General features: G+C 35.4%; 1 protein-coding gene across 1 annotated transcript in view; it reads right to left on the bottom strand.

The window, feature by feature from the left end:
* METTL25 (methyltransferase like 25) overlaps window positions 1-13,923 on the bottom strand; it is a 98,686-nt gene that overhangs the window by 34,395 nt on the left and 50,368 nt on the right. The window lies entirely within an intron of this gene.

The following is a 13,923-nucleotide window of genomic DNA, read 5'->3' as shown; positions in this document are numbered from 1 at the left end:
CTCACTAACAGAGTTACACGTGCAACTTGCAGATGTGTAAGCCCCTTATGTACAACTATTAACTGCACAGGTTTCTCAAAAGGAAAAAAAAAATTTCTATTTTAAATTAAAGTCTAGAAAAGCTTAAGCCCATCAAAACTGTGGCAATTAAAAGAAAACTGAGATGAATATAAATTTTCTATTAGGTTAAGTAAAACAGAACTAGAATACAAGAAAATGCTTTAAAAGAAAATACTGTTGAGGTAGATTCCACTAAATAAACTTCTGTGTTATGAAAGGTCAAATGATTTTTTATTAAAATAGAGAAAATTTAAATTTCATGCAGATCATAAGCCTGTGATAGTGATTTCTTTCAGGTATTAAAGTAAGATTTACAATAGACATTATTGATACTCAGATGGAAGATACTGACCCTGCCCTAGGAATATAAATAATAATAATGCTAGTATTTATACAGCACTTAATATTGTTAGGCACTATTGTAAGTGCTTTAAATGTAATAACTAGTTTTAAATGCTAAGAGCGCTAAATGTATTAACTAGTCCCCACAGCAGTTCTGTGAAATAGGTACACTATTATTCTCATGTTTCAGATAGAGAAAGTGAGCACAGGGAGGTTAAGGAAACTGCTTAAGTTGCAAATCTAGCACATGGCAGAGGTGGAATTTAAACCCTGGCAGTCTGACACCAGGGGCCATGCTCTTAACCACCAGGCTATATAAACAATTTCACTTTACAAGTGCCCAGGAATCATGGAGCCCTTGAAGCCTATCCAGTAACTAGGGACCCTGGACTACTTCCTCTGTCAATTTCCAAGATGCCTTGAAACAGCGTTTGAGTTTTACCAAAGGCTTTATGATTTAACTGAAACATGATTATTGCTAAATCAAAGGGTTACTCTAAGTACTTCACTTTTTTTCTTACAACTGAAGAAAGAAATATCTAAACTTTACTGTAAAGGGTAAGGGGCTAGAGAAATGGGGTTGTGGTCTTTTATTGAGAGTGTTAGGAAAAGTGCTAACCAATAAAACAGTTAGTTCTTTCCCTTCCCCCATCTGTTCTCTCCTTCTTCCTTGTAGTAACAGCACTCAATTTTTACCTGGCTATTCAGCTGCTCGGGTTAAAGACTGCAATTCCCAGACTCCCATGCAGTCACTAGGATAGCTAGAGGGTAAGTTTTGGCTAACTGGATGTGGGCAGAAATGATGTGTGCAAATGCTCAAAGAGGAGTGGGGGGGCATGATCTTTCCCCCACACTTTCCACCTCACTTCATCCCTCCCCTGTCTGGAATGTGTTCATGTTGGCAAGCAGACAGTGGAGCAACAAAATAGAAGGATTCTGGGTTCTTGGAAGGCTTTTTGGTGCAGAGCTCCTTTACTAACTCTAACTGTCTACCGCTGGACTGAAACAGAAATATCCATCTGTCTTGTTGAAGTCACTGTTACTTTGAGTTTGAACCCATTTTGCACCTAAATCTTTATCTTAATTTAATGCTTCCCAAACTTTTTTTGTAGCTCAGCCCTCTGGTAATATGGCAAATTTTGTATATCGCAGTGGAATAAACAGATAACTGTGTAGAGGCAAAACCCATGGGATGAAGGAAGCAGTATCCCGGGAACTCCCATACAGCATCCACAGCACACTAGTTGAATAGTTCTGCCCTAATTAATACAGAAGTCTTCTTTGAGGATGTGATATTTGAGCAGAGATTTAAACGAGGAAGCAAGCCATGCAAATATTAGGGGAAGACAAGGAAAAACAAACAAACAAAGTGCTTCCAACAGGATACAGTTAATCTCCAAAAACATAATACCAGAACATTTTACCATTTAAAATGATTAGCCAGCAATTTCTCAACTTATAATATCCCAACCAAATACCTACAAAATAAACTTCTAATAGGGGAAAAGAAGAGATGAAAGTCAACTTACTACAGAACACGAAAAGAATCCCACTTAAGAAACAAGCAATGCATTTGTAATGAAAAGTATAATTAGTGCGCCATCATTGCTCTGCAATTCACCTTATGTTGCCAGGAAAAAAGCAGGTCTACTTGTCTGAAAACAGGCAGAAATTTCCTCTGCCAACAGTAATCTAAAAAAACTGACTGAGAAAAATTACAACTTAACATTAGATTGAAATGGGAAGAGTATTTCTGGAAAATATATTACAATGGAAGGGGTACATTATTTCCAGGAAAAAAAAAATCTAAGAAATCCATGCCAAAGTTACTCTCAAATTGTCGACCTACAGAAACTGTAAGAGATAATAAAATTTATTCTGTCTCTAAGCCATTCAGTTTTGTGGTGATTTCTGAAACGGCATTAGATGATGCATACAGTCTTGAAGTAGCAATCGAGAGGCTAATTACCTCATACAAGGGAACCGAGACAGAAAAATGCACTGCTCGATGAGGATGGGAAGTATGCTTCCTCAGGAAAGAGCTAAGTTTTGATTAGACAGTAAAGAAATTTTCAGAGAATAGGCTGCAGATAAAGACACTTTTAGTAATGAATGACCAAATTCCAGAAAATTTTGGAATTGAGGAGAGGCAGAAGACTAGTCAGAACAAAGGACATATAGAGATACATTTGATGAGAATCCCAGAAATCAGGAACGAATCGTGAGGCCAGGGTTTCTGGTGAGGGCTGACATGAATGGGGATCAAAGGCACGATGGGATTGGTCTTTACCATCCCTAGAGAGATAGTGGTGAAGCTGTGAGTGTTGTGGTAGGGGCGGAGGAAGGAATTTTTCAGGGGAATACAGAGTTCTGGGCTTGACAGTTGATAAAGGGAAGATGCAGACAGGGATACACAGGACTCCTGGCATTCCTCTTGATTTCAGATGATATAGCATGGAAGCCAGCTGGGGAGCAGTCACACACTGAGCACACAGGGCTGTCACTGGAGAAATGGAGGCTGCAAGATGGCAAGCATGTTCCCTAACTTGTGTTGATGAAGGTGATGAGGTGGGGAGGAGGGTTACCGTCTTCCTTAGGGCTCATAAAACTTCTCTTTGCCACCACAGTGAGGGCCTACAGAAGGGTACCCTTAATCTGTGTGTAAGAAAGTTCCCCCTTCAACTCTACATAACTGTGTGAAGGACAGCTGAAGGTCAGTCTTACTCCATGCACATGGCTCCCAATCTCCATCCAAAACACCCATGAACTTTAAGGTCCTAGGGCAGTTTACAGCAATTGCTAGCCTTGGCTCAGGGCTATGTGAAACCACATTAGAGACTCACTCCTCTGGACACCCAATGATTGTGTAATCACCTTGAAGTTTTCTGAGTCTGCATCACAGTTTCCTCTTTGATTGAGGTCACAGTAGCCTCACAGCTCTGTTCAATTTGTAAGAGAACAAGTGCAAAAAACTGATACTGAGAGACACCCTCAAACAAAGCCTTTCATATACTGATTCAATATAATCTTTAGAATCTATTTCACCAGCTTCATTCTGACTGCAGTGAAGAATGAGGCTCCCTTCTACGTCCTGAATCAAAGTCACTGTGTTCACCATTTCTATTGTTAAGTCTTGGTCTCCTATTTAACTGTTTTCATATACTTGTATTCAAATCTACTTAAACTGGGCATTAAACTTCCTTATCAGTGAATCAAGTTGCTTTCCTTTACGAGCACTTTCATGCTATCTTTAAATGATAATTTTGGAGTAGATGAAGCCTCTTGTTCTTTTCTTCTATTTCATTTCTTAGTCTTTTTTTTACATGAGATACAATTTGTTTTTATTGGTTATCTATTTTATACATATTAGTGTATATATGTCAATCCCAATCTCCCAATTCATCCCACCACCCTCCTGCCCGGCATTCCCCCCTTGATGTCCATTCGTTTATTCTCTACATCTGTGTCTCTGTTTCTGCCTTGAAAATGGGTTCATCTGTACCATTTTTCTAAATTCCACATATATGCGTTAATATACGATATTTGTTTTTCTCTTTCTGACTTACTTCACTCTGTATGACAGCCTCTAGGTCAACCCACGTCTCTACAAATGACCCAATTTCATTCCTTTTTATGGCTGAGTAATATTCCATTGCATATATGTACCACATCTTCTTTATCCATTTGTCTGTTGATGGGCATTTAAATTGCTTCCATAACCTGGCTACTGTAAATACTGCTGCAATGAACATTGGGGTGTATGTGTCTTTTTGAATTATGGTTTTCTCTGCAAATATGCCCAGTTTCTTAGTCTTTGCTGGCTTTAGAAATGCATTACTCTTGTAAATGTAGATGTTCTACTAGTTCTTCCTTCTTGTATTAATAATATTATCCACTTAATTAAACAAGTTTGAATTTTAGAACAATCTTTTATTCTCTCCTTTAATCTCCAAGTTCTTATATATGCATCCTTTTAATTATATCTCCTTTTCGTTTTCAATCTTCATTAGCTCTTGACTGGGTAAATGTAATACGTGCTAAAAAATTCTTTTTCCCTTTCTTTTTGTCTTCTTGTCCTTCCTCTATATTAAGAGGAACAGTATCTTTCTGAAAAGAGCTACATAGGCCACTCAAACAGCTCTTGTTTCCATCATCACCAGCATCTGAGACCAAACCCAATGGGTATTTTTCTTACTGTAGATTTTTGAGAGCTTCTGATACTCCCTCCTTAAAACATTCTCTTCATCTGGCTTCCATGGCATCATTCTCTCTTATTTGTGGCCTAATGCTCTTCATAGCCCCTTGATAGCTCATTATTTTCTGTCTATTAAATGTTCTTAAGGCTTAATCCTCTCACTCCCCAAGCCCCTTTTATACTTCTTTGAATAAAGGCTTATAAACTCACATGCCTTCATCTGGTAAAAGTATGAAGTGGCTAGGTAGAATGTAATGGATACTAAAAATTTTGTACGGTAACCAAGTGTCACATTTGCCTGGTCCTACTGCTTTTTAAAGTAAAATTTGGGCACAGTAAGTCAATCTAAATTGCCTAAAATTAGTCTGAACTCTTGCCCTATCTATACTCTTTCCCTAGGCAATCTTGTCCATATCTCAATACGTATGGATGATCCCTGTAATACATTCTGAGGGCTGCCATAACAAATGGCCACACATTGGGTAGCTGAAAACAACAGAAATGTATTCTCTCATGGTTCTGGAGGCTAGAGGTCTGAAATCAAGGTATCAGTTGGATCATGCTCACTGCAAATGCTCTAGGAAAGAATCTCTGCTTGCCTCTTCCTAGCTTCTGGTGGTTGCTGGCAATCCTTGGCTTGTAGATGCCTCACTCCAGTTTCTGGGCAATTACATCTACTCCTTTAAATTTAATTCCCACATTATTTCAGTCTGAACTTCTTTCTGGATTTTGACATAAGAAGTTAAACTATTTGCTGAACATTTCTAAAATGAAAAATATGCAAAACTAAACTCATTTCCTAAGCCCACAAATCTGATTTCCCCCATAATGATATATCATTATGTAGTCAACCAACCTAAAACCCTGCCATCATCTTTAGCCTTCACCACCACCCTCACCCCGACCCTACCACATTTCCCTACCATTGGTTACCATGTTAGTTGGTTTTATCTCTGAAAAGGCCTGGTAAATTGTTGTCTCCTCCTACTGTTCTTATCTAAAGTATCCTCGCTTTGGAGTCTTATAACTACTCCCTAACCAGTCTCCCTGTCTCTGATCTAGCTCCATGTCAGTCTATCTTCTATTATGTGAAAAATTACTACTTTTCAGAAATGTAAATGAATGTATGCAACTCTTTTGCATTAAACACTCAAAAATATTTTTATGGAACAAAGTATACTTTGCTTTCCACTGAATAATATTCTGAGACCTCAGTATAGCATTCATGGCTCTCATAATCTGGCCCTAATTTCTTTGTTCATCTTTCTAAATGAAGACCAAATGTCACCTTTTTTAGAAAGCTTTCCTTTATCCCTTAGTTATGAAAAATTACTCTCTCTTCTAGTCTTAATAGCATTTGGTTTATACATCCATCACTCATTACTTCTTTCATTCATCTTTTCAATAATTCATATCTGTAGTTGATTAAGATCTATGGGTCACGAATATATCACTCTCAGACATGCATGAAAGTTTTACGTAATTGCTTGTGAATTCCTCACTACATCATGAGCTCCCTATGGGGAAAGAGAGTATCTCACTTATCATACATCCTCTACTGCCTACTACAGAACCTTGTTGAACTGAATCAACAGAATTACACAGATGAATCAAGATTATCTACACGTCCTCACTCTACTTTGAAAATACACACTTTTAAAATTTCTTTAGACCTAAATGAAATCTGACATATAATTTTATCTAGGAAAAATAAACAGGTATTATGCTGTTAGAGACAAATTTTTGTCACCTAAGTTAATAATCTCAACTTACATTATAGCTTTGTATATAGAGGGTTTTAGACTATCTTATTTAAAACCACAATGACTATTATTGAAAGATAGGAAAATAAAGATAAGGAAAAATATATAAAGTGATTTTTGAGAGATTTTGCTTTACTCTTCACATATCTGACCCTCCTCTCCCTGTTTAGTTTTTCTCCTGTTTATAACCTGACATTATGTATCTATTTATTTGTTTTTCTATTCCCTGATGCCTTCTATCAGAGTATAAACTTAATGAGGGCAGGGACTTTTTTTTGATCAATCTTGTATCCCTGGTCCCTAGAATAGTGACTAGCATGTGTCAGGCATCCAATAAATATTTCTTATATGAAGAAAAAAAACCCCAACAAAATCCTTAGGAATAAACCAAACTAAAACTGGGCAAGATTAACACAAATATCTGAAACAACAACTAAATAAATGAAAAGATAATTTATGTTACAAAGAAAAAAAATATCAAAGACAAAATTTATTCCCATAATGATCTTTAAATTCAATGCATGTCGATAAAAATCCCAACAGGCTTTTTTTTTTTAATGGACTTTAACAATCTGACTCTAAAACTCATTTGACACACAAATTATCAAAATCAGCTTTTACTTTAAATCTGGTCAGCAATGTTTATTATGATTTAAACATTATAAAGAAAATGAGATGATTTAAAAATCACTCTTTTTAAGCATAAAACATTTTGAAACTTTTCTATGAATTTGCACTGTAAACCACATATACTTTAATCCCAAATGAAAGACTCGAGTAAACTTTTCTACCTAAGCCTTATTAAATTGGTGATGTGATCAACATTTCAATTTCCCTCTTGCCAAGATCTCTGGATAAATAAAATATTTCATCATCAAATTTTAAAATGCTTCCTAATTGTTAATATTAAATAAGCTTTTTAAATATTAATTATCTCCTCTAAAAGATGGTCTACCCTTTTTGCATCTACACTAGAAATATTAGAAAGAGCTCTAGCAAAATATGAAACAAAAGCCTTATTGTTCGATTTTCCTATCTGGCATTGTTCACCATACGTGCGTGCACTGAATATTCTGGCTTCCATTGCTGAGCCCAGACAATAAATGAGCTGCAGTCAGCGAGCCCTTCGTGACTGAAATCTCTTCTTTGGGGAAACTTACTCAGTAACCCTATATCTGGTCTCTAAAAAATATAAAATTGCATCTGTATGTCTTACACAGACCAATGAAGTAAAATGGTCACTCTTTTTAAAGTAAATAAATAAGTAAAACTCATATAAAAGAGAAAAATGCATGAGGTTAGCTAAGAAAATTCTGAAAAATAAGAACTTTGGGTGACTTGCTCTACTGGATTTCAAAGGTTTAAATAAACGACAGTAATTTTAACAGTATAGTATTATCACAGGAACCAACAGATTAAAGGAAAAGAAGAGAACCTAAAAATACACTATCTGAGAAAGGTGTCATTTCCTATCAATGTGTGAAAGCATGGATTATTCAATAAATAGCATTCATAAAAATATAAAATTAGAACCATTTTGCAAATCATAAACAAAAATAATCCAGATAGATTATGGGCTAGATAAAACAAAAATTATAGAGGAGAAAATTAGAAAACAAATACCATCAATTTAGCATAAGCAAAATAGAATATGGTACATCCATTCCAAGGAATACTTTGTCCTGTATTAAACAAATTTAGTAAATCTATATATGTTAACAATGGAGAGAGCTCCAAGATACATTGCTAAGTAAGAGAGCAACACTGTACTGTTCTTCCTTATTAGGTCACCGTGCTGGTCCTCCTTATCTTCCCAAACTCCTTTGGAATATGCCTAGGTTCAGTCTCTGTACTTCAACATTTCTGCTCCCTAAGTGATCTCAGTCAGACTTACTATCTATATGTTAATAACTCAGGGATTTATCTTTAACCCAGATTTGTCCTCAGAAACCCAGAATTATCTATCCACTGATAATATTGCCTGCACACTTGAATTTTTAAAAGGAAGGTCAAACTCAACCTGTCCAAAACTAAACAACTTCCACCTCAATTCTATTCTTTCAGCAGTCATAACCAGTTCACTAAATGACAACTCCATTTTCCCATTGTTTCAGGCCAAAAATCTTTGAATTACACTTGGCTTTCTTCTTTCCTTCACACCCCCATTGAATCTGTCAATAATTTCTGCTAGCAATACTTTAAAAATAATCTCGAGAGTTTAACCATTTCTTCTACTGCTCCTCTCTGATCTAAACCACCATCATCTCTCATCTAGATCAGCTTGCTAACTGATCTTCCTGCTTCTGATCTTGACACTTTGTTTCATCCATACTGGTGTCTGCAGTGTTCCTTGAAAAAGGCAGGCAAGCTCTTCCCTTTGGGCTTTTTACTTGCTGTTCCCTCTGCCTGGAACACTATTTCTCCAGAATAAGTGCATTGGTCCTTCTCTCAGCCTTCAAATGTCTGCTCAAATGTTATGTTAACAACAAGGTCTTCCCTGGCTGCTTCATATAAAACAGTGTCCCTTCACAAAAAAAGTCTCAACAAATTTAAGAGTACAGAAATTATTTCAAGCATCTTTTCTGATCACAACAACAGGAAACTGGAAATCAACCACACAAACAGAAACGAGAAGAAAATGATTACATGGTGACTAAACAACATGCTACTAAAAAACCAATGGGTCAACAATGAAATCAAAGAGGAAATTTAAAAATACCTTGAGACAAATGACAATGAAAACACAAACATACAAAACACATGGGATGCTGCAAAAGCAGTCCTAAGAGGGAAGTATACAGCAACATAGGCCTTCCTCATAAAGCAAGAAAAATCTCAAATAAACAACCTAACCTACCACCTAAAAGAATTAGAAAAACAAATAAAACCTAAAGTCAGCATAAAGAAGGAAATAAATAAAGATCAGAGAGGAAATAAATAAAATAGAGATTCAAAAAAATTAGAAAAAAATCAATAAAACCAAGAGCTGGGTTTTTGAAAGGATAAACAAAATTGACAAACCTCTGGCCATTCACCAAGGAGAAAAGAGAAAGGACCAAATAAACAAAAAAAGAAATGAAAGAGGAGAAATAAAAACCAATACCACAGAAATACAAAAAAAAAAAAAAAAACCATAAGAGAATACTATGAACAATTATATGCCAATAAATTGGACAACCTAGAAGTAGTGGACAAGTTTCTAGAAATATACGGCCCATGAAAACTGAATCAAGAAGAAACAGATAATTTGAACAATTATCACTAGACTTGAAATAGAATCTGTAATAAAGAAAAAACTTTACAAACAAAAGTCCAGGACCGGATAGTTTCATTGAGGAATTCTACCAAACATACAAAGAAGAACTTATACCAATTCTTTTCAAACTCTTCCAAAAGACTGCAGAGGAGGGAACACTCTCAAAGTCATTCTATGAAGACGCCATTATCCTAATACCAAAACCAGACAAAGATACTACCAAAAAAGAAAATTACAGGCCAGTATCTTTCATGAACACAGATGCAAAAATCCTCAACAAAATATTAGCAAACTGAATGCAACAACACATAAAAAGGATTATATACCATGATCAAGTTGGATTCATCCTAGGGTCACAAGGATGGTTCAACATACACAAATCAATCAATGTGATACACCACAGCAACAAAAGAAAAGACAAAAACCACATGATCATCTCAATAGATGCAGAAAAAGTATTTGATAAAATTCAGCATCCATTCACAATAAAAACTCTCACCAAAGTGGGTATAGAGAAAACGTATCTCAATATAATAAAAGCTATTTATGACAAATGCACACCAACATAATACTCAACAGGGAAAAGCTGAAAGTCTTCCTGCTAAAATCTGGAACAAGACAAGGATGCCCACTCTTACCATTTCTATTCAACATAGTATTGGAAGTCCTAGCCACAGCAATCAGACAAGAAAATAAATAAAAGGTATCCAAACTGGCAGGGAAGAGGTAAAATTGTCATTATATGCAGATGATATAATAGTCTATATAGAAAACGCTAAAGACTCCACATAAAAACTATTAGAACAGATAAACGAATTCAGCAAGGTAGCAGGTTACAAGATTAACGTACAGAAATCTGTTGAATTTCCTTACTCTAACAATGAAATATCAGAAAGAGAAAGTAAAAAAAAAAAAAAATCCCTTTTAAAATTGTGTCAACAACAGCAAAAAAAGTAGGAATAAACCTGACCAAGGAGGTGAAAGACTTACATGCTGAGAACTATAAAACACTGAGAAAGTTAACTGAAGATGATTCAAAGAAATAAAAAGATATCCCATGTTCTTGGACTAGAAGAATTAATATTGTTAAAATGGCCACACTACCCAAAGTAATCTACAGATTTAATGTGATCCCTATCAAATTATCCATGACATTTTTCACAGAACTAGAACAAATAATCCTAAAATTCATATGGAACCACAAAAGACTCAGAATTGCCAAAGCAATCCTGAGGAAAAAGAACAAAGCTGAAGGCATAAACCTCCCAGACTTCAGACAATACCACAAAGCTACAGTAATCAAAACAGTGCAGTATTGGCACAAAAAAAGACATAGGATCAATGGAACAGAATAGAGAGCCCAGAAATAAACCCACACAGCTACAGTCAATCTTCAACAAAGAAGGCAAGAATATAAATGGAGAAAAGACAGTCTCTTCATTAAGTGGTGTTGGGAAAGCTGGACAGCCACATGTAAATCAATGAAGTTAGAACACTCCCTCACACCATACACAAAAATAAACTCAAAATGGCTTAAAGACTTAAATATAAGACATGACATCATAAAACTCCAAGAAGAGAACATAGGCAAAACATTCTCTGACATAAATTGTACCAACGTTTTCTCAGGTCAGTCTCCCAAGGCAAAAGAAATAAAAGCAGGAATAAACAAATGGGACCTAATCAAACATAAGCTTTTGCACAGCAAAGAAAACCATAAACACAATGAAAAGACAACCTACAGAATGTGAGAAAATATTTTCAAACAATGCAACCGACAACAGATTAACTTCCAAAATATATAAACAGCTCAATATCAAAAAAACAAACAACCCAATCAAGAAATGGGCAGAAGACCTAAATAGACATTTCTTCAAAGAAGACATACAGATGGCAAATAGGCACATGAAAAAATGCCCAACATCTCATTATTAGAGAAATGCAAATCAAAATTACAATGAGGTATCACCTCACACCAGTCAGAATGGCCATCATCAAAAATTCTACAAATAATAAATACTGGAAAGGGTGTGGAGAAAAGGGAACCCTCCTGTACTGTTGGTGACAATGTAAATTGGTGCAGCCACTATGGAAAACAGTAAGGAGGTTCCTTAAAAAACTAAAAAGAGAGTTGCCATATGATCCATCAATCCCACCCTTGGGCATATATTTGGAGAAAACTCTAATTCAAAAAGATATATGCACCCCAATGTTCATAGCAGCACCATTTACAATAGCCAAGACATAAAAGCAACCTAAGTATCCACTGACAGATGAATGGATAAAGAGGATGAGGTACATATATACAATGGAATATTACTCAGTCATAAAAAAGAACGAAAAAATGCCACTTGCAGCAAAATGGATGGACCTAGAGATTATCATACTAAGTGAAGTAAGTCAGAGAAAGACAAGTATAATATGATATCACTTATATGTGGAATCTAAAAAAAATGATACAAATGAACTTATTTACAAAACAGAAACAGACTCACAGCATAGAAAACAAATGTATGGTTACCACAGGGGAAAGGCAGGGCAGGGTGTACATTAGGATATATACAGATAGATAGATAGATATAAATCTATCTATCTATCTATCTATTTGTTTATTACTCTGCTGTCTCTACCCACTAGGATCGAATGACAGGACATGACAGCAGGAACATTTTTCCTTCCATTTCTCTAGCTCCTAGAAAAGTACCTGGCACATTGTAGACATTCTATAAATATTTGTTAGAAGAATAGGTAAATGAATTAGTGACTCATTACATTTATCTTAAATCCTAAATATATGTACATATATGTATTTTTATATGTACATGGATAGAAAGAAGTATGAGAAGGCAGTGTCACTGTGGGTAGTGGTGCCAAAAAAGGGCTTTAACCTTTTATTGTACATGTTTGTATACTGTCAGAATCTTTTTATTAATGATAATATAACTATGTATTACTTACGTTAAGAGGTAAATAAATAATTGCTTAATATTTTTAGTTTATTCACAGTACAAAGTACTTTATTAAAATTTATTTTTGTGTGTGTGACATGCATCTGTGTCACTTTTATAATGTTTTATAATAAAAATAAAATTTAGGTTGATAGGCACCTTATAGTTTCTCACAAAAAAACATTTTTTTAAGTCCAAATATATATCATTTACCAACCCTTTTGTTTTGAAGTTCAGTCTGTTCCTTATTATCCTTTTCAAGGATCAACTAAGACTCCCTAGGCTTCCTTACAAATACTCTTCAAGGGTATCTGAAGACTTGCCAGGTAGAGACTGACACACTCTCAAGTAAAGATAACTTTTGAATTTTAGTTGTAAAAGTTTGGAAACTTATTTCCCACCTTAGAACGTTATAGCTTAAAATAAGCATCAAAGGCTATAGCACAATTCTATGAAAATTTCTTGATATTCATTTTAGCCTTTAAATAAGGTTAACTGTATATGGTATTCAAAATATTATCCAAGGATAACAGGCATATTGAAATTATACTGAACTGCCCAGATTTCTGAAGCATTCATATCTTACCAGTTTCTTGAATATATTAAAACTAAAAGGATAAATATAATTCAACTATGTAAATCAGACCTATACTCTTGTGAAATAAAATGTGTATTGTATGTCAAGACAAGAAAAATTTAAACATAAAAAAGTCTTCTCTGTCCTTTGGCCTCTTCTCTCCCTGCACTGTGCATTGTGTATCTGCATCATGCATCGACCAAACCTCCCCCCACTGGCAGGAATACCTGCTCAACCATAAAGAGCAACATTCTCCTAGCATCAACAAGACAACTCCTTAAAAGATAACTTGCCTTCTTGATCTTGTAAGGGGTCAAGATGACGCTTAGATCTGGATTGTGTAAACTGTCAATAATATGCCATTTATTTATTTATTTAACATCTTTATTGGAGTACAATTGCTTTACAATGGTGTGTTAGTTTCTGCTTTATAACAAAGTGAATCAGCTATACATATACATATATCCCCATATCTCCTCCCTCTTGCGTCTCCCTCCCACTCTCCCTATCCCACCCCTCTAGGTGGTCACAAAGCACTGAGCTGATCTCCCTGTGCCATGCGGCTGCTTCCCACTAGCTATCTATTTTACGTTTGGTAGTGTATATATGTCCATGCCACTCTCTCACTTTGTCCCAGCTTACCCTTCCCCCTCCCTGTGTCCTCAAGTCCTAATATGCCATTTAATGTACATCTCAAAAAACTAACTGTGCCTTGACTTTTAATGGGTAGAGCAGTTTGCAGAGATTTCTGAGATGCTGTTCCCAGGTTATAATCTTCAATT

Source organism: Hyperoodon ampullatus (assembly GCF_949752795.1).
Source record: "Hyperoodon ampullatus genome assembly, chromosome: 11".
In the NCBI taxonomy this organism is placed as follows: domain Eukaryota; kingdom Metazoa; phylum Chordata; class Mammalia; order Artiodactyla; family Ziphiidae; genus Hyperoodon; species Hyperoodon ampullatus.
Note: the sequence above shows the minus strand (reverse complement) of the source record. Positions and strands in the feature narration are given on the sequence as shown.